This window comes from Protopterus annectens, chromosome 14.part0, assembly GCF_019279795.1.
Source record: "Protopterus annectens isolate FY-2018-M chromosome 14.part0, PAN1.0, whole genome shotgun sequence".
NCBI lineage: Eukaryota > Metazoa > Chordata > Ceratodontiformes > Protopteridae > Protopterus > Protopterus annectens.
In genome coordinates this window covers 194,167,278-194,192,409 of record NC_056748.1, presented here as the reverse complement: position 1 = coordinate 194,192,409, position 25,132 = coordinate 194,167,278, and positions in this window count along the sequence as shown.

Genomic DNA, 25,132 nt, shown 5'->3' with positions numbered 1-25,132 from the left:
GATAGGTGAAAAACCAAACTTTACCTTTCACAATAATAGGTCCTTGAAAAGCCATTTGTGTTATAGAACCGCTGATTTTACTGCATTTCCTAGGTCACAGAGAATAGGTACTTATGCATGCAGAAACTGTATGGCGTGCAGACATATACACATGGGAGGACCTTTTACACATCCCAGTTTAGGTTTTAAGATTAACCTCATATCTATGCTGACTGTAGAACCTGTAATGTTATTTATTTTAGCTATTGTGTTAAATGTTTTTCTTTCTATGTAGGTAAAATGAATCGTTGCATTAAGGACAGGATACTAGAACACTTTAGGAACATCAGGAATATGAAAGAAAACAGTGCACTAGCTATGCATAATATGAAGGAAGGCATGGACCACACATTTAAGTTTTTAGTACTTCAGATTGTAGCTGCTAAGAAGAGAGGGGGAGACATTAAAAATACTACTGATCAACTATTTGAGGAAGAATGGATTTTGCGATTCCATGCTGCCAAGCCTCCGGGCTTGAACAGCATGGTTTCACTTAAACCCTTTCTCAAGGCAAAACCACTGAAGCATTGATTTTATTGTTTTTAAGGGTTGCTATACAGTGCTTCTTTAAGTAAGCTATGTTTTAGTTGTATGATGTCATAATTAGTTTGATTCTTTTAGTATTTAAATGTGATCCTGTTTGTTTGATTTTAGTCTGAAGAAGCGGTGTATCCGTAAAAGCGCTTACTCCATTAGGGCATGCATTGTACACAATAACTGGCATCAAGCCAGTCACTTATCCACTGTACATAAGAAAGTCAACAGGGCAATTATATCATCAGGTTACAGGAAGAGCAATATGCAGGAATGCAATACAAGTGATTTGAATGAATAACTTGTAATACTGACTGATAAAATCATTCTGAAATGAGCACGTACAAAAATATCCCAGATTTTCATATGTGATACATGTGCATAAAAAGACTCACTTTGCTATCCACTCTGTGTATCAGACATATATGCTGCCCTAAGTCAAACCAAAATTAGCAAAGGGCATGGCACAGTCATTGTCATTTGCACAGGGTGGTTTGGGAGAAGGGTGAGGGGAAGATTCTGATGACCCTGGAAAAAGTGGAAGGCAGTGGAAAGAAGGCTAGTAAGATTACAATGTAAATGACATAAGGACAAGAGAATAATCATCTGTCTGTTCCACTTTAGAAATATCTCAGGATTAAGTGTTTTGACCATTCCCCCCACCTAACACAATCACTGTTGCACTGTCTCTCTTCTATGAAACACATCTCCATGTTTTCATGTATATCAGAAGTACAAGTATTCCCTCATAAAAATTGGCAGCAAATGCCTTATATATAGCATACCTAGAAGTTGTTCTTTGGACACCCTTGACCTGAAGTGCACGTCAGTATCAACATCAAGGAGTCTGAGTTAACTGCCTGCTGAGCTGTTGGGATCTCTAACAGTGGACAGGAATTGCTCATTTTTAGTGAGTGTTGGTTTGGTAGCAGGATCACCATCTGTCCATGTGCTACCACAGCTGCCCTCTTGCAGGCCACTGTCATCATATCAGTGGCATGGTATTGTATCTGATTATAGCTTCTGGCATGGCTGCCCACTGTGTTTAGGTCAGCGACCACCTGTTGCCATATGCTTTTTTCCTAGCAGACATATCACCTCTGCCTCTGCCAAGCAAGAAGGATTCATGGCAGTGTAAGGCTTCAATGATGGCCTCATTCTCTGCAGCAATGAGTGGTGGCTTGCATGGAGCACATTGTTTAGGTGCCATAATACAGTATGGCATGAAACCAAAAAATAAAGAAACACATTTGTAGCAGATAAGAGAAATTATTCTCTGAAAATAAAATCTGTGCACCCATCCTCAACAGAAAACACTTGAACACAGAACAATCATTCTGGACTACACAAAAGCTAAGGGAGTCCCATCCCCACAAAAAGGAAACATTCTAATATATTAGACCTACATTCATTCGTTTAACATGTCTCTAATGAGGCCAGCAGTCGTATAACTGATTACTGGATGGCAGTGTAATCAATAAATAGGCAAAAAAGGAGCCTCACTCCCCAAAAAGGAAAAAATATATAATACATTAGCATTATATCCATTCTGTTAATGTTTCTGTAAGGATGACAGCAGTTGTGTAACTACTACATGTCACCATTATCAATAAATTATCAAAAATTCAAATTAAAAATACCAAAACAAATTCCATGGTGTGTCCAATGTTGTCGATGTCACCACAGGATATCAGAGAAGCCTAACATCTGTGATACTACACATGCATAATCCCTCAAAGTTGATAATAAACACAATGCACTTGTCTGTAGTAACTCATAAAATCCCAAGAGCAAATGCTAACATAATGCTGTAATGTAACAATAGCATTTATTAAGAAATAGTGGTGTAGCTAGGAGGAGCAACTGTCCCAGGAGCAAAGTATTGGAGTCATGATCAGCTGATCTCAGTCACTCTTTAATGCAATACTGGTTTTTAAAAGCCATTATACAATGACCAACCATCAATATTCAAAAACGTGCACGCTAATTGGTCAGCATGCACGTTGTAAATCGGAGTTATAGTAATGGAAAAAGGTCCGGTCCCCCGGACTTTTTCCATTACTATAACTCTTTTTTTAGAGCAACGGAGAACGCAAGATCTCCATTGCTTCACACTGTCTCGCTATGTTAAAGGAGTTTAACATAGCGAGACAGCTTTAAAAAAAGCAACAGAGATTCTCCATTGCTTTTTTTAAAGCTGTCTCGCTATGTTAAACTCCTTTAACATAGCGAGACAATGTGTAAAAAGCAACAGAGATCTTGCTTTCTCCGTTGCTTTTGCCCACAACTCTGATGTACTGCATAGGCATACGCATGCGCAGTACATCAGAACTGCCACAGAATACCAGACAGCTGCGGAAGGGCAGCAAGGAGGCATTATACAATGCCATTATTAAGAAAAGTAATTAATTTTTTTCTTAAATAATGTCATTGTATAATAGCAATAACCCACTTCTGGGTGTGGGTAATGCTGTATTTACCCATAGTTGACTTTGTTTGGCCACTCGGGCTTCACCCTCGTGACCAAACCACACCAACTGTGGGTAAATCCAGCATTACCCACACCCAGGCGTGGGTTATTGCTATAGTATTGCATTTGCAGTCAAATCTGAGTGCTGTAGCTTTCGTTGTGTGGTCTAAACTATAGAAACTGCATGCTAAATTGTATTAAGCAATTTGCTACAATTTAAAAGTGAAAAAGAATGTAATTAAAACCTGAGTGATATAGTGCTCCATGCAGCAGGGTATGTAGCAACTGTTCACTATACTACATGGATATAAGGTATCCCATGGTTGGCAGCCCAAACCATCCCAACAGAGCCTGCCAGTAAAAGTGGAAACCATTATTTCAGGTACACAACCAGGATCAAGGGTTAAGTGTTTTAAATGTAAGAGAATGCCAGTGGTAAGCTGTCTGGAGACAACAGGGCTACCAAACTAGCAGAATTTATATCTGATCTTGGTGGATGGAAAACAAGCCACTGCCAAGAGAGACACAGCTTCTGATATAACCATTGTGAAGCCTGCAGTGGTTAAAGAGGAGCAGTATTTGTTTGGGATGTCCACTCCAATCAGAGCTTTAGGAGGGATCCCATTCCAAATGCCTTTTGCCAGTGTTCATCTTGACTGAGAGGGTGAAAAAGAAAGCAAGCAAGTGGGTGTGTTTAAGGATATCCCTGGAGATGTCTTGACATGGAATAATTTTGATAATTCAGTACCTTGTGTGCATGCAGTGACACTCAGTCAGGCTTAGAGACCGGCATGTGGATATGGTAACCTGGAGGACACCCAGGCAGACTGCACACCTGAAGCCAGGACTGCTGATGTGTCTACTTCAGGGAGGGAGTTACCCTGTAGTAGTGAAACTGAAGGTAAGCCACAGTTGCTGGTGGGTACTGATGTTCCCTTGGACAGAGTAACTGCAAGGGCAGCACTGAGGAATAGTAGTACTCAGGCTGACAGTGAGGCACCGCTGTCAGAGAATACCAGACTCCCTGTGGAAGGAGAGCTGGAAAGGGTTACAAAGAGAGAGTTGAGACAAGCTCAGCTCTCAGACCCTACACTAAGAGGCTTGAGGGAGGTAGCTACTGAGGAACCTAATTCTCAAGGAAAAGGGAATTCTATATAGTGGAACGAAGGGTTACTGTACAGAGAATGGACCCTGGAGGGAGAGCTAGAGGGTGAGGAAATACAGCAGCTGGTAGTGCCCAGAGACTACTGTCTGGCACTTTTTACCATAGCCCATGATATTCCTTTTTCAGGCCATATGGGCATAAAGAGTACCAAGACACATATTATGCAGGACTTTTATTGGCCTATGATTGCCAGGGATATAACAGAGTACTGCAGGACCTGTGAGCAGTACCAAAAATTAGGCAAGGCAGGAGACAAGGTCAAAGCTCTTTTGCTGCATTTGCCTGTGATTAAGGAGCAGTTTCAGAGGGTAGCTATGCATATTGTGGGGCCTCTGTGTACCCCAAGTTCCACAGGGAAGAAGTATATCCTAGTGGTAGTAGATTATGCTACTAGATACCTTGAGGCAGTGGCTCTGTCCTTCATCGAGGCAGAGAAGGTGGCAAATGCTTTGCGAGAGATTTTCAACATGGTAGGTTTCCCTACAGAAATACTGACTGACAGAGGTGCCAATTTCATGTCAGACCTGCTGGCATGTCTGTGGGAGCACTGTGGGCTGAAGCACTTAAAGACAACCCCCTACCACCCCAGACTAATGGTCTGGTGGAGAGGTTAAACTCTACACTAAAGACCATGCTACTGGCATTTGCAGACCAGTTTAAGAAAGAGTGGAAAAATAGTTGCCCTATCTATTGTTTGCATATAGGGAGGTGACTCAGGAATCTAATGGTTTTCACCCTTTGAGTTGCTGTATGGGCATAGGGTGAGGGGACCTTTAGACTTAATTCATGATGAGTGGGAGGATGAGTGTGAATCCCACAAGGAGTCTGTTGTGGCACATGTCCTAAACCTCAGGAAAAGGTTTAGGTAGCTTCTAGGCTTGGCCCAGGAGAATCTGGCAGGAGGCCAACAGCAGAAAAAGGTCTCTTATGAAAGGAATGCAAAAGTCAGAGAGTTTGTTGGGGGACAGCAGGTGATGGTGCTAATTTCTGTCAGGCAAAATAAGCTGCAGGCAGTTTGGGAGGGACCCTTTAAGATGGTAAGGAAGGTCAGTGATCTAAACTACATGATAGAACTGTTAAGCAGGAGTAAGGGGCACAAACTGTACCATTAACATGATGAAGCCTTACCATGATAGGTAGGCCCTTGTGCTGAGTATTTGCAGTGAATGGGAGGAGGAGTCTGAAGGGGATCTGTTGGCAGATCTCCTCAGTGAGGCTTGGACTGACACTTCAGTGGAAGGGGTAGCAATGTCCCAGCGGCTATCCCCTACCCAGGTTCGAGAAATCCAAGCAGTGTTACAGAAGTTTGGGGACATGTTTACTGAGAAACCAGGATACACCCATCTGGTGCAGCACCATGTGGATACAGGTCCCCAAATACCTATAAAGCAGGCTCCTTACAGGGTGCCTGAGTGAGTAAAACACACTCTGAGGGAGGAGTTACATGAAGAGACACAGGAGATGTTGGAACTGGGGGTAATCCAGAGGTCCAGCAGTACCTGTGTTTCCCCAGTGGTGCTGGTACCAAAGAAGGATGTCAGCAACAGGGTCTATGTGGACTACAGGAAACTAGTCACACAGTATTGGATGCTTACCTCATGCCTAGGACAGATGAAGCCTTAGAGCAGCTGGATGTAGCTAAGTATCTGACCACTATTGATTTACTGGCAGATGCTGTTGACTCCCAATGCTAGAGAATAGTCAGCCTTTGTGACACTTTTTAGCCTGTATAAGTTCACAAAGATGCCCCTTGGGATGAAAAATGCCCCAGAGACTTTCCAGAGGCTGGTAGATCATATCCTAGCAGGGACAGGAAATTATGCTCTTGCTTACCTGAATAATATTGCCATCTACAGCCATTCTTGGCTACAGCATCTTTAACATGTCAGGGAGGTGCTGAGCAGACTGCAGAGGGCAGGGATGACCATTAAACCCAGTAAGTGTCAGGTGGGTATAGCAGAGGTCTCCTTCCTGGGATATCAAGTGGGGAGTGGTATGATCAGGCCAGAACCTGCCAAAGTGGAAGCCATTTTAGCATGGCCTGCCCTGTTACCCAAAAGTAGGTGAGGCCATTCTTAGGGACAGCAGGTTACTAGAAAATGTTTGTCCCCAATTATAGTACCATTATGTTCCCCTCATATACCTGACAAGGAAAAGCAGACTAGATAAGGGAGCATTGACTGCATTATCTGAGTAGTTATTCCAGAAGCTTAAAGGAGTTCTGGGAGTACCCCCTATGTTAGCCAGTCCAGATTACAGGAAAAAATTGGTTGTGCAGGTAGATGCTTCAAACCATGGGTTGGGGCTTTACTTAGCCAGGTTTCCTCAGAGGAAGAAGTGCACCCAGTGGTATATCTCAGCCATAGACACCAAACCAGCGATGAATGTTATGCAGCTGTAGAAAAGGAATGTCTTGCCATATTATGGGCACTGCAGAAACTTCAGCCTTATCCGTATGGAAGAAAATTCACTGTAGTTACAGACCACAATCCCTTAACATGGCTACATAGAGCCAGCCAGCAAAATACCAAGCTTCTAAGGTGGAGCTTAGGATTGCAGGCATATGACATGACAGTACAACACAGTAGTGGGGTCAACAATGCCAATGCAGATGGGGTCTCAAGACAGGAAATGGGGTAACATATTCCCAGATAGGCTTATTTCGGTCAAGCCACATTTCTCAAGTGCCACTTGAAAATCTAGCTTGAGTCTTTGATGGGGGAGAGATGTGATGATATGGGCAAGTGCCAACATAGCCAGTTGGAGTTTTGTAAAGAATGATATGTCCTTTGAATATCAAACTGATTTATACAAGATGATTGTGTTACAAATGTATAAGAACCATGTCATTTGTATATCAAACTGATTTTTACTGATGCTTGTGCTGAAACTGTATTTGTGAGGTTTGTGTTAAAATGAATCAGCAGTGTACCTTGCTGGAATGAAAAGAAATATACATGTATTATTACAACTGAATTAAATATACCATCTATCTTACCTTAAAAAATAAGGGAAATGTTTATCAGCTGTTAAACCATAAAAATATCACCCCACAGTGCTGAATAGAACTAGAGACACTAGACCTGGGAAAAAGCCCTTGAGCACTAGCTCAGTAAAAAGATGGGAAGTCCCAGGCACTGTTATAAATATTTAGATATGCATTGTAGCCATCTATGTTAAATTCCAGTCTCAGCTTCAAAGGGGAATATTTTGAGAACCTAGATTCAGGTGATAAGATGAGGTCATTCTCTGGCCCTCTTGGAAATAATATTTCAGATATTACAAAAATAAATCTCAGAGTATTGAGTATACTGTTATGGGGAACCTGACTAGAAAGACCCTCACCCACAGCATCTTGCCATGCAGTAATAAGTAACTTAACTGGGTTCATAGGTGTGCCCTAGGCTAATAGCCCTGGGGCCTTTACAAACCTAGCCCATAGGATTACCCTGGCATCATGCCACCTAACCTTAGTTCCCAGTGCCTCTGTTGAATAGAGCCACTGGAGTGATCCCCGGGGTGAATTTTCTAATTCCCATCCACTCATCAAGATTTCTCTTGAAGAGGGCCAGTGAGGTGCTTTGTTTGACATATATGGAAAGTCTGTTCCATATCATGGTTAGTCTCTGGGTTATGAACTTGTCCCTCCAGCTTGTTCTGTTGATTGAAGTAACGAGGTTGAGGTCTCTGGAGCATGTGGTGAGGAAGGATTGGGATTTCTTTACATGTAGCATTTCTAACAGAACTGGGTCAGACATGGATTTGTAAGTCAAGCAGAGATCGCCTCTAAGTAGGCGATATGAGACAGAGAATAGTTAGAGTTTTTTGAGTCTGTCCATATAGAACAAGTGTTTAAGGCCTAGGATCCTCTTTGTGAGGTACTTTTTCGGGCTCTCCAGTTGTTGCAGTTGTCTAGTGAGGTACATGCCAAATGGGGCATTGTACCCAATGATTGGCCTAATGAGGGAAGAGTAGAGGGAGACAATTACCTCTTTCTTCCTGGATGCAAAACCCTTAGTTATGAGATGTGCCACATAGAAGGACTTTCTGACCACAGTGGCAATGTGGTGATCAAAAGAGAGGTTGCTGTCAACCTGTGTTCCCTGATCTCTTATAACTCCTTCTCTGTTCAGTGAGCTACCATTGATGTGGTAATTCATGGGAACCAGGTTTTTCCCAAAGGGGATGATGACACATTTTTTGACATTGAGCTTAAGGCAATGGTTTTGACAGCAGTCGTTAGTCTCAGTGAGGCCTTTCTGTATGATGTCAACATCACTTGGGGAGTTAATAATAGCTCCCAACTTGCAATTGTCTGTGAACTTTGTCAGCCAGAGTCCCTTTGTGTTGGACTGGACTTCAGAGAAGTAGATACCAAACAGGAGAGGACCCAGGACTGAATCCTGTGGGACTCCACTCGTGACAGATCAGCAGTCTGATTTGAAGTCAGCTATTTTCACACTGTGGGTACTATCTGTGAGCCAGTTTGCAACCCACCTAGTGATATAGGGGTTGATGCCTAGCTTAGTGAGTTTTTCTATGATTCCTGAGTGGGGAATTGTACCAAAGGCCTCGGCCAGACCAAGGTAGGCTGTATGAACCACCTTGCCTTCATCCACAGCTCTGGTGACTGACTCAAAGAAGTTGACCAGGTTGAGCAGGCATGATCTACCCTTCACAAAACCAAACTCTGTGGGATCCAGAGTTTGGAGATTCCCTAGGTCCTTGTTTATTAGGTCCATGATGATGTGTTACATAGCTTTGCATATCAGACTCATCAGGCTAATGGGGCAATACTTCCCAGGGTCTCTAGTCACTCCTCCTTTGTGGAGAGGGATGACTGTAACAGTGCACCATTTAGTAGTGACAAAGCCTGAGGTGAAGCTGTGATTTAACAGGGCACACAGGTGTGGTGCCAGTTCACTCTGTAGTTCATGTAGAACACAGCCAGGGATATTGTCAGGTCCCACAGAATCTGTATTCATGGCCTTGGACAGGGCTATTTTAACCTGTGCAGCTGTAATACTGGGTGCCTGGCAATCTGCTGGTATTGTGATTGTTCCTTTGTTGGGGGAAGTGAGGAGTAAAGTTGGCAATGAATCTGTCGGCCAGTATATTGGCAATACCTGTTGGCTCGGTATAGGAGGTACCATTCTGCAGTAGCTCAGAGCAAATCTAGGTATTGCAATGGAGATTCTTTACATAACTATAGAAGGCCTTGTGATTGTCTTTACTATTTGCTGCAATTCTGTTTTCATAGCTAGCTTAAGAGGATTTGATGAGGGATCTCAACTTTTTGTTGAGGCTGATAAGGGAGTATTTCCACTCTTGGGACTTCATCTTATTCCCCATCAGTTTCCTCCTTCTGTTGTAGAGTTTGTTTATGACAGGGGACCACCAGATTGTCTTCCTTTTTTTGGAGGAGAGTGTCTTAGTCTTATTGTGTATGGTGAGATCCATGCATTTGTGTAGGTGTTCATACAGTGCATTAATGTATGATTCGGCATTCATAGGATCATAGGAAGCTACTAGGCTATTGGCCCTGAGGCCCTTATAAGCCTAGCCAAGAGTTTACCCCATGCATAGACAAATCAGCACCTGATGCCCCTGTCCAGCAGGGACACGGGTGGAATCCCAGGGATGTATTTTCTATTTCCCATCCAGTTATTCAGATTGCACTTAAAAAGGGGTAAAGAGGTACTCTGCTTGACATGGAGAGGGAGTTTATTCTATAGATGGGGGAGTCTCTTGGACACAAATCTGTCCTGCCAGCAAGCCCTACTTATGTCACAGACCAGGTTGAGGCCGCATGTGTGGGTTACTCAAGTGGAGCATCACTTGTGGATATGCAGCAATCCCATCAAGGTGGGGTCCGAGATCGCCTTGTATGCCAAACAGAGGTCACCTCTGAGGAGTCTGTATGAAACCGAGTAGAGGCATAGGGCTTTTAGCCTATCTGTGTTTGGTAGATTTTTGAGGCCCTGGATTCTCTTAGTGAGGAACATCTGTGGTCTATCCAGCTGCTGCTTGTGCTTTGCGAGGTGCATGCTGAATGGGACATTATACTCAGTAATGAGCCTTATAATGGAAGAATACAGGAATGTCATGATCTCCTTGTCTCTGAATGAGATACCCTTACTTATGAGGTGAGCCATGTAGAAAGCTTTCCATACAGTGGAAGCAACATGGTGGTCAAAAGTCAGGCTGCTATCAATCTGGGTGCCCAAATCCCTCACAACTGACTGCATGCTTAGAACATTGTTATTAATGTGATAATTTGTGGGGACATGTCTCTCCCCAAAGTGGATGATGATGCATTTTTTTGTATTCAGCTTGTGGCCGTGTTTCTGGCACCAGTCATTTGTTTGGGTGAGACCCTTTTGGAGGATGCCAACGTCACTAGGGGAATTGAAGACAGTTCCCAACTTGCAGTCATCTGCAAACTTGGTCAGTCATAGCCCACTGGTTTTGGCCTGTACCTCAGAAAAGTAAATCCCAAATAATAGAGGCCCCATGACCGAACCCTGGGGTACGCCACTTGATATGGGTCTACAGCTTGAGGTGGCTTCCCCTATTTTGACTAGGTGGTTCTATCAATGAGCCAGTTGGCTACCCATCTAGTAACATATGGATTAATGCCTAGTTGAGAAAGTTTATCCATTATGCCAGAGTGGGGAATAGTGTCTAAGGCTTTGGCCAGGTCAAGGTAGGCAGTGTGCGCTGTCTTCCCCTCATCCATGGCTTTGGTGACTGTCTCAAAAAAGTCAACCAAATTTAACAGACATGACCTCCCCTTGACAAAGCCAAACTGTGTGGGATCTAGTGTTTGGAAGTTGCCAATGTCCTTGTTTATGAGGTCCATGATAATGCATTCCATGGCCTTGCAGATTAGGCTAGTTAGGCTTATGGGTCTATAATTTCCCAGATCAGTGGACACTCCACCTTTGCGCAAAGGGATGACAATGGCTGTCCTCCACTTAGCTGGGACAAAACCAGTACTCAGGCTTTGGTAGAATAGGGTGCCTAATGGTGCTGCACATTCCTGTAGGATGCAGCCTGGGATGTTATCAGGTCCCATGGAGGCTGTATTTTTTGCCTTTGGGGAAGGGGTAAGTACTGGGAATGTCCTAATTTACTGATGGGGGCGACAGAGGGGTAAATTTTCACTGAATCTGTCAGCCAGCAAGTTTGCTGTATTTATGGAATTTGTATATGTGGTGTCCTTGAACATCAGTTCTGAACAGATCTGGGTGCTACATTTGAGACTACGGACATATGTGAAGAAGGTTATAATTCTTTCTAGTAGATGTGGCCAATTTGTACTTGAAGTTTGCTTTGGAGGATTTCACTAGTGCTTTTATTTGCTTGTTTAGGCTAAGGAGAGATTGCTTCCATTTGGGCACCTGCTTCTTCTTGGTCCTGGTCAGCAATTTTCTTCGTCTGTTATAGAGTTTAGTTACTGCAGATGTCCATCAGACAGGTTTACTCTTCCTTGCGGAGGATGATTTAGTTCTGTCAGGTATTCCTGATTCCATGCATCTATATAAATGTTTGTATAGTAATTTGCTATAGTTTTGGATACTGGTGCCAGTTTCTAGAGAGGGTGAGGGGGCTATGAAGCTGTTTATACCATCCCTCAGGAGGCTGTAATCAGCTTTGGAGAAGTTTTTTTGATTACCCTTAGCTAGAGGTGGGGGTGGGGGAGATGGTGACATCAAACTTGACCGCTTTATGGTTGGTTCTTACAAGGGAGGATGATACTGCAGGGATGCTGCATTGGCTATTCATGTTGGTTAATACCAAATCCAAGATATTATCACCTCTTGTGGGGCTATCAAATAGCTGTTCCAAAGCATTTGCATTTACAAAATTGAAGAATCTCTGGGTATTTGTCTTCTGGAAAGAGTAGTTCTTCCAGTCTATGTTTGGGTAGTTAAAGTCACCCAGGATCAGGGTAAAGGGTTGAATCTTGATAGATTCAAAGAGGTCTAGATAGGCAGTTTGGGCATCTTGGGTCAGATTTGGGGGGCCAGTAGCTAGCTATTATTTGTATAGGGGTCGTGTCAATATTTGCCTGCACCTGGAGTGTCTCCTGTGTGTCATACTGTCGACCAGCCTGGAGGTGTATATGTCTTTAATATGTATTGAAACTCCACCTACTTTGGCTTTAATACTCACAGTTTGGGGTCTGAATGTATGACAGGATGAGTAACCAGGTAAGGCTGGGGTGCTCTCCACAGCTTTGAACCAGGTTTCTGTGACCACACAGATGTCAGTATTTTCCAGGGTTAGGAATGCTTGCAATGACTGCTGTTTTGTGTTTAGACTCCTAGTGTTTAGCAGCATGACCTTTAGTTTGTGTTTTGTTGAAATGTTTATGTTGGTAGTTTTAACCTCATCACTTTTCCTAAAATGGGCACTATAGGGGAGGCAAGAGCCTTTGCCAGAATCCTGAAGCCCAGGTGAGACAGATGCAGGCCATCTCTGGCAAAGCATCATGGTCTGTTGATCATATATTCCCAGGCTGTCAGGTACTGGATCCCACTGGAATGACACCAGAAACTAATCCATTTGTTAAAGTCAATAATTTTTTGTTTGTATTCAGGCATCATTCTGAATAATGGTAGAATGCTGCTTAAGGCTAGGGACATACCTGCCTGGGACACATATTCAGCAAGTTCAATCATGTCTTTCTTCATATAGTCCAGGGAGGTACAGCTCAAGTTATTCACACCAACATGGAGTATGACAGAGTCATAACAGTACCTGTTATTGAGAGACTTTAGTGCATGTGTGAAATGGTGGATTCTGGCCCCTGACAGACAACTAACCATGACTTTCTCGTTATCCAGCCTGGTGAGAGGCACATCTGTGTGTCTCACTATGGCATCACCTATGACTAATGTGATGGGTTTATGGTTAAGCCTTAGTAGTTGTAAGACAGAGGTGTGTGAACTATGAGTGGTATGTGGTGTGGAGGGCTGTGGAGATCATGTGTATTTGCCTTGGAGATCTGCTTTGTTTGGGTATGTTTTTGTTGAGGACCTCCACATATGTGGGTATGTATTGTGTAGGTGTGGGTGGTGTTTGAGGTGTAGTGATTATGTTGACAGCCTTCTCAGTGCCAGATATGCTGGCTTGTGTGGGAGAGAGCTTGGACTCTAGGTTCCTAATGTAATTGCTTCTCTCACAAATTGTGTTCCCAGGTGATAGCAGTAGGTGGTTATCTGTGTACATAAGGCAGTTGCTACACTGTCTCAGGATGCCCATATCAACCAGACTTGCAGGAGAAACTGTAGGAAATTGTCCATACAAATATTTCAGAATCTGAGAGAAAAGGCCAGGGAGAGCTAAGGGGTTAGCCTAAAGCCCAAGTGCTTAAACCAAAACTAAGTGGCTTAGAATAACACTTAAAATTTAAACAGGCTATAAACAAGCAATAACAAATGCAACAGAAAGGATGCAACTAAACACTTTAGAGAACAAGTCACAGCAAGTAGCAGAAAAAGCAAGATGAAGTAATGGAGCAGGGGAAGGAAAAACAAATACGGAAAAAGAAGCTGAATAAAGTTTTTTTTTGTTTGTTTTTTTTTTGTTTTTTTAGTAAAGTGGAAAGGGAGAGAGGAGGAACAGAAGAAAATTCAAGGTTAAGGAACTAAGGGGTTGGACCTTCCCAAATGATCTCTGTATTGGGCAGAATGAGCTATGAGAAGGAACTGGGAGTGTCCCTTATGGAATTTACACTAGGGGCGGGCAACAGCAAAACCAACAACTACAAGAGCACAACTGCAATGGGGTAGGTGGGTAGGAGTAAAACAAAATTCAACCACAGATCAGCAATTATATAAGTGGAGACACAGAAAGGTAAATAATAAAGTCAGACAAATAAATAAATAAAACCAGTGCAGTAAACGAGTGCATAACTGTTAAATAAATAAAAAAACATTGCAGTACTGATAAGCAAAATAAACACAACCAGTGCAGTGCTGATAAGAAACACTGCAATTAAAGTGCAAAAAAATATACTTATGTAGCTCTGTAATTCAGATCGTTTAAGAAGTATTCTCCATCAGGCACAAATGGAGCTCAGCAAGATAAGCAGTGATTCAACTCAAATGTAATATTTTTATACCAACAGATAAAAGACCCTTCCAAAGTCACACCCTGAGAGAAAGAGAGAACACAGAAGCTGTTTGACCAGATTTAGCTCTCTGGACTGAGTACACCACAAACTCCCAGTAGAGGCGGGCAACAGCAAAATCCACAATCTATACAAAAATTCAACCACAGATCAGCAATTATATAAATGAAGATAAAGAAAAGTAAATAATTCAGTCAAAGAAATAAACAAAAACAGTGCAGTAAACTAGTGCAGAACTGTTACACAAATAAATAAAAAACAATGTGGTACTAATAAAATAAATACAACAGTGCAGTAAACTAGTGTAGAACTGTTACACAAATAAATAAAAAAGCAATGCAGTGCTGATAACCACAATAAATACAACCAGTGCAGTGCTGATAAGAAAAACTGAACAATTAAAGTGGGAAAAACATACTTATGTAGCTCTGTAATTCAGATTAAGAAGTATTCTCATGCAACTATTCTCCATTTGCATGGGTGCCATGAAGTTAGCCACCTATGTTTTTAGTAGCCCAGAGTTAGCTTTGGAGAAGATTTTCATGGTGGTTACCTTTGCAGGGGGGTGGGTGGGATGTGGATTTGTAAGGTGATTAGTTTGTGGTTGGATCTAACCAGGGAGGAGTTGTCAATTGGTGTAGAGCAATGGTCATCCATGTTAGTAATGACCAGGTCAAGGATTTTGCTACATCTAGTGGGGGTACGAACAAGCTGGTCCAGACCATTGGAATTAATGAATTCCAGGAAATGTTGGGCAATTGTATTGGTACATGAGTAGTTTTCCCAGTTAATGGAGGGGTAGTTGAAGTCGCCTAGTATGAGAGTGTTAGGTTGGACCCTAATATTTTCCAGGGTGCTTAGGAACATGGAGTATGAGTCTTGGGACATGGTTGGGGATCTGTAGCAGGCGATGACCTGAATTGTTGTTTTATCCAATGTTAGCTGCACCTGAAGTATCTTTGATGCATTATGTTGGGCTACCAGTCTGGAGGTCTGCACATCCTTTATGAATATGAAAACACCACCGCCTTTGGAACTTCGGTCCAAATTCTGGGGCCGAAAGGTGTGGAATGAGTTATAGCCTGGTAGTACAGGGGTGCTTTCTGCTGCCTTGAACCAGGTCACTATTACAGGACAAATGTTGATGTTCTCCAATTATGGAGTGCTTTGAGTGAGTTCATTTTTAGATTTAGACGTCTAGCATTGAGCAGCATGACCCTCAGATTGCATTTGTTTGTAGCTGTTATGGTGGTAATTTGGTCTTTGGAGCACCACCTAAAAAAGGCACTGTAGGGGTAGCAAGACCCTTGGCCAGTATTCGGAAGCCCGGGGTGTCAGATGCAGGCCATCTCTGGCAAAGCATCAAGGTCTTTCAATCATGTCATCCCAGGCAGACAGATACTGGATCCCCTTAGAATGACACCCGAAACTTAGCCAATTGTTGAAATCAATCATTTTCTGCTTGTACTGTGCTATCATTCTGGGTGATGGTAGGAGGCTGCTCAGGACTAGGGTCATACCCGCCTGGGGTACATAATCCCAGAACTCCTCCATGTTTTTTTTTCATGAGGCCAGGGAGGTACTTCCCAGGTCATTCGCACTCACATGTACAATAACAGAGTCATATCTTTACCTGTTGTTGAGGGACTGGAGTGCGTGTATTATGTGACGGATCCTGGCACCTGACCCTAGGGAGCAGTAATTCTTTTAAATTAGTCAGGCATCTCATGAAGCTTAGTTTAGATATTCCCCAGGATTTAATAAACTCCATGTAGGCATTGTGTAGAGCCTACATGGAATGTATCCATGTACATGGCTGTGCTTCCCCCTCAGCAGTGTACTATGCATATTAATGATGGCACACTGTCAGGGGAAAGCATAGCAACAGATTTATTGAATTGGTGTAAGAAGAAGTGCAGAGGCTACCCTTGGTTGTGGATGGCCTATACTACTCTCCACTGCTGTTGAAATGTTGTGAATTGGGTCAAATCTTTAATATTTTATTTTATTTTTATTTTTTATTTTAATTTTTTTTTTTCTGTTTTTTGTATGTTTGCATGGTATGGCACAGAGCACAGCAATGCCAAGCTATGCTGACATACAGACAGCTGACACCTGTCAGACATCTAAAAATAGAAACCTGATGTCATTAATTATCATAATTATGTTTTTTTTTTAATTGCTGTTTGCACGGCACAGTGCGGAGTACCACAGAGCCAGCTAGTGCTCATACATACATAGCCAACAGTTGCTAGACATCTAAAAATACAAACCAGATGTAATTAATTATTTATGTCTGGGTCTATTTAAACATGTTTGTACAGCACGTCATGGTGCCTAGCAATGCTAACAGGTAGCCCAGTAGTATATGCAAAGGTATGCTAGCTTTCATAATATCCAAGTAGCTAAATGAGTAGAGATACAGCCTAATGTTTAGTAAGTCCTGGGTTCACGTCCATAGCAGTGATAGAAATGTCTATAATTTAATTTATTACAAATGTATAATTTTAAAGACAAATTTGTGAAATATGGCACTGCTGCATTGGGTTGAAAACTGCTTAGGTTATCAGTTAGTGCAGCAGGTTAGTGATGAGGTTTACTGTGGCAAGGGTGCAGGGTTTGAATCCTTTGGGGTTGGGAGGGTGGCCTAATGGTTAAGGTGTTTGCCTTACAAACACAAGGTGCAAGGTTTGAGTCTCACAAGGGATAATTGGCTAAGCTTAAAATGGCTCGCAAGGGCAGTTAGCTTAGTACTAATCTATGAACCTATGAACCTAAACATGCTAAGGGCTACTTTTGTTTGCACTGTGCAAAGCTGAGCTAAAGCATCAATTGTGTGTGTTTTCACACTACTTAGCTACGCTGAGCTGGTTTGCATGAAGCAGGAGTGTTCTACTATCACTACAGTCTAGTATAGCACTATAATAGTTTTGTAATGCTACTAAGTGAAGAGGTGCTTTTTTGAATGGTGCTCAGTGACATGTAAGGGCGGGAAAACAGCCTATATTAGGGGGAATTGGTGAGAATTCTGCAACAGTCTTTGTAGTCTGATCAACTGGTGATATGGCAACTGGTGCTGATGAAGGTGCACATTCTTTTCAGGCACAGAAATAGGGTGTTCAAGAGTCCAGGGGTTTTGCTGTACTCCTGGTAAAAAAAATCATGAACCCAGGCTGCTGCAGGGCAGCTTCCAGGGCTCAGAGTGTAAGGGACAGGCCTGGGACTGATTGGCCCAGGAGCTCAGCAGTATTACTGGTATCCCCCCAGACAGGTGAGCAGTGTTGTCACCATTATGATGACCTGAAAAGGAGAAAGAGGGGAACGTTGGACACCTGGGTCCAAGAAGCCAGAGCTATGAATGCACCACAAATATGTAAGTATGTTTTCTTCTGTTTTACCAATATGTAAGCTGAATGTATGTAAAACTGGTATACATAATGTATGCTTCTCTCCCAACAGCTGCAGCTAAGAGGTTTCGCAATGTTGAGTCACATGTCAGGTGCCTGGTCAGGTTGTACCGTGAGTGTGGTATGCACAGATTTATTATGCTAACTGTAGTGCAATAAGTAAGAAAGAGTAAAGCATTCATTGCAATAAAGTATAAACCATAAAAACTGCAGTGCAATAAATGGGTATAATAAAGGTATATGGGTGAGGTAGACCACTCTCTGGGCAGACATTGTGTGGACTTCATGGACATTTATCAGCAATACTAATAAAGTGTTAAGCAGCATTGTTGATTCCTACAGAAATCAGTTGTAAAAACATGCAGTGTGGCCATATTCCATGCAGGAGTGTTCTACTGTCACTACATTCTAATATAGCACTGTAATAGTTTTGTAATGCAAAACAAATTAATTTACATAATGTTGTCTTTTCCTCCCACTCCAGGAACAAAAGCTATATGGGTGAGGCAGCCCATGTTATGAACAAATATGATTGTGGTTACATTTCACAGACACTTATCAGCAATACCAATAAAGTGCAGCATAGTTAATTCCCAAAGTAATTTGTTCCAATAAATGCAGTACAGCTGTTTGCCATGCATATGTGTTCTACCATCAATGCAGTCAACTACAGCACTGTAATAGTTGTAGAATGCAAAACAAATGCAGTTGCATAATGCTCTCTTTTCCCTCCCACTCCAGGAACAAATGGTATATGGCTGAGGTAGCCCATGTTATGAGCATATATGATTGTGCTAAAATTTCACAGACAGTTATTAAGAACCAATAAAGTTACATTTTTTACAGATACCCTCTGCAGTCACAACTATTTGGTTCTATTTCCATGCCTGCCAGCTAACACAAACATGTCTCTTAAGTGTCACAATTTCATGAAATATAATTAAAACTGCCTAATCCATCTATCAGGATTACAAAAAAATGATTACCTGGAATGCATTGTATTACCAAATCTGCTTACAGAACATCTTGATAGTTATAGAAATCTACATTATATGAAAGTGTTCTGTGTAGTTGTGTATCTCCATTTGTTATTGCTTGTCCCATACTGACCCATGCTAACAGCTTGAGAGGTATGTACGTGCTACATAATCTATAGGAAAATTGTAGTCACTCTGCTCAGAACTGACACTACACACCTGTAGAGTATTTATTATCAGTGTTTTCAGGGATATAGTCTGTATTCACATTAATAGACTGTTTATCTCTCTCTAGCCACCCTTTACCTTCATTTATCATTGTTATTGATTACTATGATTTAATATTAACATATGTTGTTAAACTAACTACATTTTTGCAAAATGTGATGTGATATTGTTATGTGCTATTATGATTCACTATAACATACTTTGTTAAACTAACTATTTTATAGCCATTATGGTTTACTTCTTACTGGCATGCTGTTTCCATATTGTTATGTTATTTACTGTTGTGTTACACATACTATACATTAATATGTAATTAAATGATGTTCCATTCTGTTAATATTAACAATGGCTTAGTTATTACTAACCTTAACTTACTGCTATACCTCATTCACTACAGCTTGTCAGTTTAGGGGCTGATCTGCCTACCTTATCTCAACTGGCCGTGGCACCAGGTCCCAGCACATCTGGTATGCAGACCGGTTGTGGCCTCTCTGCTGCCCCTGCACTACCTGTGGTGTCTGGTGGTACCACCACATGGAATGGGGGCCAACCCCCTTCTAGGAACGGTGCTGGAGGGGGTGTTGTCACCCAGGATGAGCTGCCTGTCTTGGTGCACAGGATAGTCTACCATGGGTTTTACTGCTGCCTGTGTTGGATTGAGGGCATGCTGGCCAACCTGGTGGGGCAGCCTCACCCTGGTGCCCAGCCTCCAGCATTGCCACCCTTGGGACATTGAAGGATCAGTGTCTAGAGTCCCATGGGTGGGGATGTGAGTCATGCTGCTGCCATCTGGAGGCACATGGGACTTGAATTCCACAACACCCTCCCTATCCACCCCGCCTCATGTGTCACACACCATCCCTGTCTGCTGTCTTGTCTGTCTGCAAAAGCATCCTCACCTACCCAACTTATCTTCCCCACATGTACCTATGTCCCTTCCCAAACATTCCATTTTCACCTTAAAGAAAATGGGCACCTGTCCCAAAAAAAATATTGTTCCATACATAGCTCTTCATTTCAAACATGTGTCCACTAGACACACAGAATTTGGTCCAATTGGCTTGGCAACAGCACTATATTGTCCTCACCCTTCTCTCTGTGGTTGAGAGTTCAAAGTCATGTACAAATTCTGTCAAAGTGCACAGCTGTTGTTGTACAAGAAATGGATAGCTATGTTTTTTCCTACACCCTTCCTGCACATCCCTACCTGCCTTTCACTATGTTTTCCCCCTGCTTGCACCCCATTTCAACATTTTCCTGTCTTCCCATTTTTTCTTTATTTTTTTTAGTGCAATGCTACATGGTACACCATGTCACACAGCTTCACTAAGCTCAGCTAAATAGAACTATATTGACTATATGTGTTTTTGAAATTGTAATACACACTTACAAACTAAACACCTGTCCCACATTTCAAACCCAAGACCATCACACCTGCAGACTACTGCATTAACCTGCCATGCCACACATCTCTTAATTAAAGCAGGTGGTTTAAACAAAACATAGTAATTGCCAGTTACAGTCATTAAGCATGTTTCAGTGGAGCTGTGTGCCATACCACACCATGCAAACTTGATTAATAAGTAATAAAATTAAAAAGATTAAAAATGGGAGTGTACCTTGGACCCTGGTGCAATACACACCACTAGAAAGCTAAAGACATAATAATGTATGTAAGTGAGGCCTGTGATAGCAGGTAAATGTGCCCTTCAGCAGCAACATGTAGAAAGATACCTGCTAAGGCATTAATGGCAAAATACATGTTCAACTGGGACCCTGGTGAACACATTCATCCATATAAAGCCATGCACATAGTAATGGATGCAGAAAATGTATGTCACAGCCTGTATGTGTGCACATATATGTTGCAAATGCACCTGATGCAGCAGTGACTCAGTAGCTCAGTCTGTTAACTGCCTCAAAAGCAGTACATTTTGCCACACATAGTCCTGGGTTCAAATCCAGTGGTATGTAGAAGTGAATGTACAGCATTGTGAAGGCAATAATTAATGACTTGAGTCATGCACTCTTTATCCAGACAATGCATTTCAAATGACATTTTTGCTTTTCACTGATGGAGGTCACAGGCCTGCAGTTAGGAATACACTTTACATATCCCTATACCAAAGCTATATATACATAAAGTGTCACATCATGCATTAATATGCATTCACACAGAATGTCAACACAGGTACTGCAAATGAGGGCCACTAATATCAGAGTGAATCACACAGTCCTTCCAAAGTCACTGTGCAGATTATCACAGTTGTACAGCTAACATACACATTGGAAGTCTCTGCTTGCAACAAGGCCTGCCCTCACACATGCTGTAAATTATTACCAGACTGTAACACATGGCCTAACAGTTGCCCAAATTGTGGACATATGCTTATAATTATGCATCATCTTACCCAAGGACACAACAAACATATTGCCCAGTACTCTGTTAGTGATACCATTGTCTTTCATACTTACCTTAAACACATGCCTTGTTTGGAGTGGAAAAGGTAGCCTTACTCTGGCTCTGCCTGTACAACAAGGCTGACAAAGCTCCCACAGTTACACCTACAGGTTGTTGTCCTCCAAAGTGTTCACACTCTCTGCCTACATCTATTACCTCCAGCTGCAGCCTGTAGCACACACATCTCTATGGTAGGGTTTCTGCTACAGACCTACAGTCTGTATCAATGTAGTCTCCTTACCACAATAATGTCCAGCACAACATAGCAGAAAGGGGCCCTAATCTACATGAAGGCCTTTTATATTGTACAGTGGTTGCATGTCACTGGCTGATGATAGTACAAGTCAGCTGTGTTAGCTGCAATTAGCATTTCAGATCCGCAGACTGGTTTACAGGCAATCACCTGGTGATGAGAAGCATGTTTAAAAGGCAAGCACCTGGCTATGGGGAACCTGTCTGTATGAGAATTTCCTCACACATCGCATGCCTTTGTGAAAACTTTACTATCACCACATAGCAACAGAGGAGTACTGCCATAACTGTCAACCTCTTAGAGAAAGAAATCTGGACAAAGCCATAAATAAAAGTGGGATAAATGCCCAAAAATAGGGACAATTTTTAAATATTGCTCTTACAAACTTAGAAAGCTGAGAGACTAACAGGTTTTGCGATAGCATGAATTTTCTGAAGAATAAGAAGTTGTTGTATCTTTCGGCTTTTCCCGGTTAGGGGTCGCCACAGCGGAACTCTGGTCCGCTAATGATTGGCAGTAGATTTTTACGTACCTAGTTGCCAGCCCTAACGTACAACCTTCAACGAAGGTATGCCCATTCACGCATGTCTCCACACAGAAGATGCTTTTGCTGAGAATCGAACAGGACAACGTCTTACTGTGAGGCGACAACACTACTGCAGCATCACCACTGCAGTGAATAAGAAGTATGAAACGCAAATGTCTGTCATTACTTTCTAACTTAAATCTTTAATTATTTGCCACTAATTTGCCAGACAACCAACATTTTTTGCATAATGGACCAAAAATATGAGGCCAAAATCTGGACATTCTGCAAAAATCTGTATAGTTGAGAGGTATGAGTACTACACTCCATCAGGTATGTAACTGATTTTGTGTACAACAGCATGTAGAGGGGTGAATAGATGTATGAGGAATAGGAATTAGAACATTAATCCTGTCATAAACCTGTGATAATGACATGTCATTGATCTCCTGCTTACATCTACACAGAATGTACAATACATCATGGGTGCATTGTCTGTTGTCATTATGGCACACTGTTCTCGTTGGACTGTGCCTTTATAGTGGCTGTAATTGCACACCGCTAATTGTGTGGCACTGTTCCTATGATGTATTATCGGGGGTTGTCCATAGGGAACACACCACAGTAGACTCAAGTGTTGGGTGTACGATCATATAGAAGTATCTGTCATGACACACATGGTAATATCTGACTATTGCTACTATCTCAGTTGTATCCACACAGTTAGTGTGTTTGCACACTGTGGAGTATGACATGTATGAGCAAGCAATACATACTGCCAGGCATTTTGTCCTTGCTGTATCTCTACATAGTGTACTTCCACGTATGTGTTCCTGTAATGTGTTCCTCTTTTGTTGTCTTTCAAGAATCATGTATCCTAGACACCATTCACCCTTCCCTGATGTGGAAAGTAAAATTATACTGGAAGGACTAAGGCAACATCCTCACATCCTACTGTCCAGGGGGAGGCAAAACAGGGAACAGCAGGCTGCACTGGGGGCAGACCTTGTCCATGATGAGGGCAGGACATTTGAGCAGGTTCAACACCTTGCAATGGACATAATCAATGCTGCATGATGAAGGGCAGCAGAAGCAGCCAGAGATCATGCCATCAATGATTGAGGGCCTGCAGGGGGACAACCACTTTTGGCCAGTAAGGAATTCCTGGTGAATCTAGGCACACATGACATCTCCCAGGCATCCATCACATCATACACCGTGGAGATGGGTGCCACAGTTTCCACAACAGAGGAGCATGCAGGTAGGCTTACTGTGATCAGCACTGTAATACTGTAACAGTCAGTGTGTCAGGATGTACATACGTTTACGTGGGTGTCATGTCTTTGTTCTTTGGGAGGGGTTTACCTCAGATGTACTCTCATACTCAGAATGTGACCAATAGAACAAGTAACACAGTAGCTATTGTAAATTTGAGATATATGGATGTATTACCTTGTTGTGCTGCAACATGCGTTAGTACTGACATTACCTCACCCTCAACTTTGCAAATGTCCATCAGGTATTGGCCAAGGCTATGGGTCCTGCTCCTAGTAAGCATGACACTTTTTTGTTAAGGAACATTTATATTCTATTAAAGTTAAGGGTCAGAATAATGCCCTATTTAAAAATAATTTTGTGTGTAAACAGGGTAGAATATTTTCATTTACCATTCTGGAACAGGTACATAATGATCTTACAGGGGGTAATCACAGGAGTGTACTTGAACAAATACAAACACTTTGGCAGTGACAATTAAGAAAATATAAGCCTCCTGGTTTAAATGACACATTGACTCTAAAATGCCTTTAAAAAAAGGTTGAAAAGACATGAAATTAGGCAGTGAAAGGTGTAATTCAATATATTTGTTAAGATAGGTGTACTGGGTTTTTATGTGTTGTTTTAGCAAGTATAGTGTCATATTACTTAATTAAATGTAAATTTTACTAGTCATGTTGTACTTGATTTACTTGAAGTGATTGTTATAAAGGTCTTGAGTTGAATGTGTATTTTGTTGTGAGGAAGTCTATTTTGGACGAAAGCAGAGATGAAAACACTTTGACCACTAATCCAGTTAAGGGTCTTTGTTATTATGAGTATTAGTGGATTTTTTTGTACACAGTAGTGTAGGTATTCATATAATGCTTTTTTCTTTCTTATCACAGGTAACCGGGAGGGGTGGTCTCTGTCCCCTACACACCTGAAGTCAGTGTCTCTTCAGATTCTGATGATGTTGGCGACCACAATGAGGCACAGGTAGAGGTGTTGGGGGCTGAATCTCTCCCAGAGGTAGACATCCCTCTTCTGCCTCCATTGTCACTGCACACAGTCAGTATGTCCACACATGCCCAGTTCCCTGAGGCCACAGATATTGGATAGTCAGAGGGTGGGGACATTGAACAGAAAAGTGTGGCAACTATGGTTCCAGTGAGTGTGAGACTGGCCATAGCCAGAGAGCTGGTGAGGTCCCACACAGGCAGATTGACAGGGGTTCTTGTAAGAGGCCTGCTGTCCATCCACCACCTGTTGCAGGTGTCACATCATGGGTCACTCAGCTCATGTTTTGGACCATCAAGGAGGCACACACACACATTTGGAACAGAACACCAGACATATGCCTAGAGTTATGGATTTAGCACAGTGAGGAACAAACAAGGACCACAACAAACTAATAAAACTAAAATCACAAAATATCCAACAGTTGAGGCAGGACACAATTGCAGTTAACCTGTTTATTGACAGAATAAAGCGCTTTTTCGTTGTCGTAAATATGGCAACTTCATCAGATTCATACAAGTGAATTAATTACAGGTTTAAATAGATGGAACTATCATCACATGACCACCATCAGCTGACATATTGTATGTATCAAAAAGACACTAAAAACCAATGTCTTTAGTCACTTCATTATATAACATTCAAGAATCTTAAAAA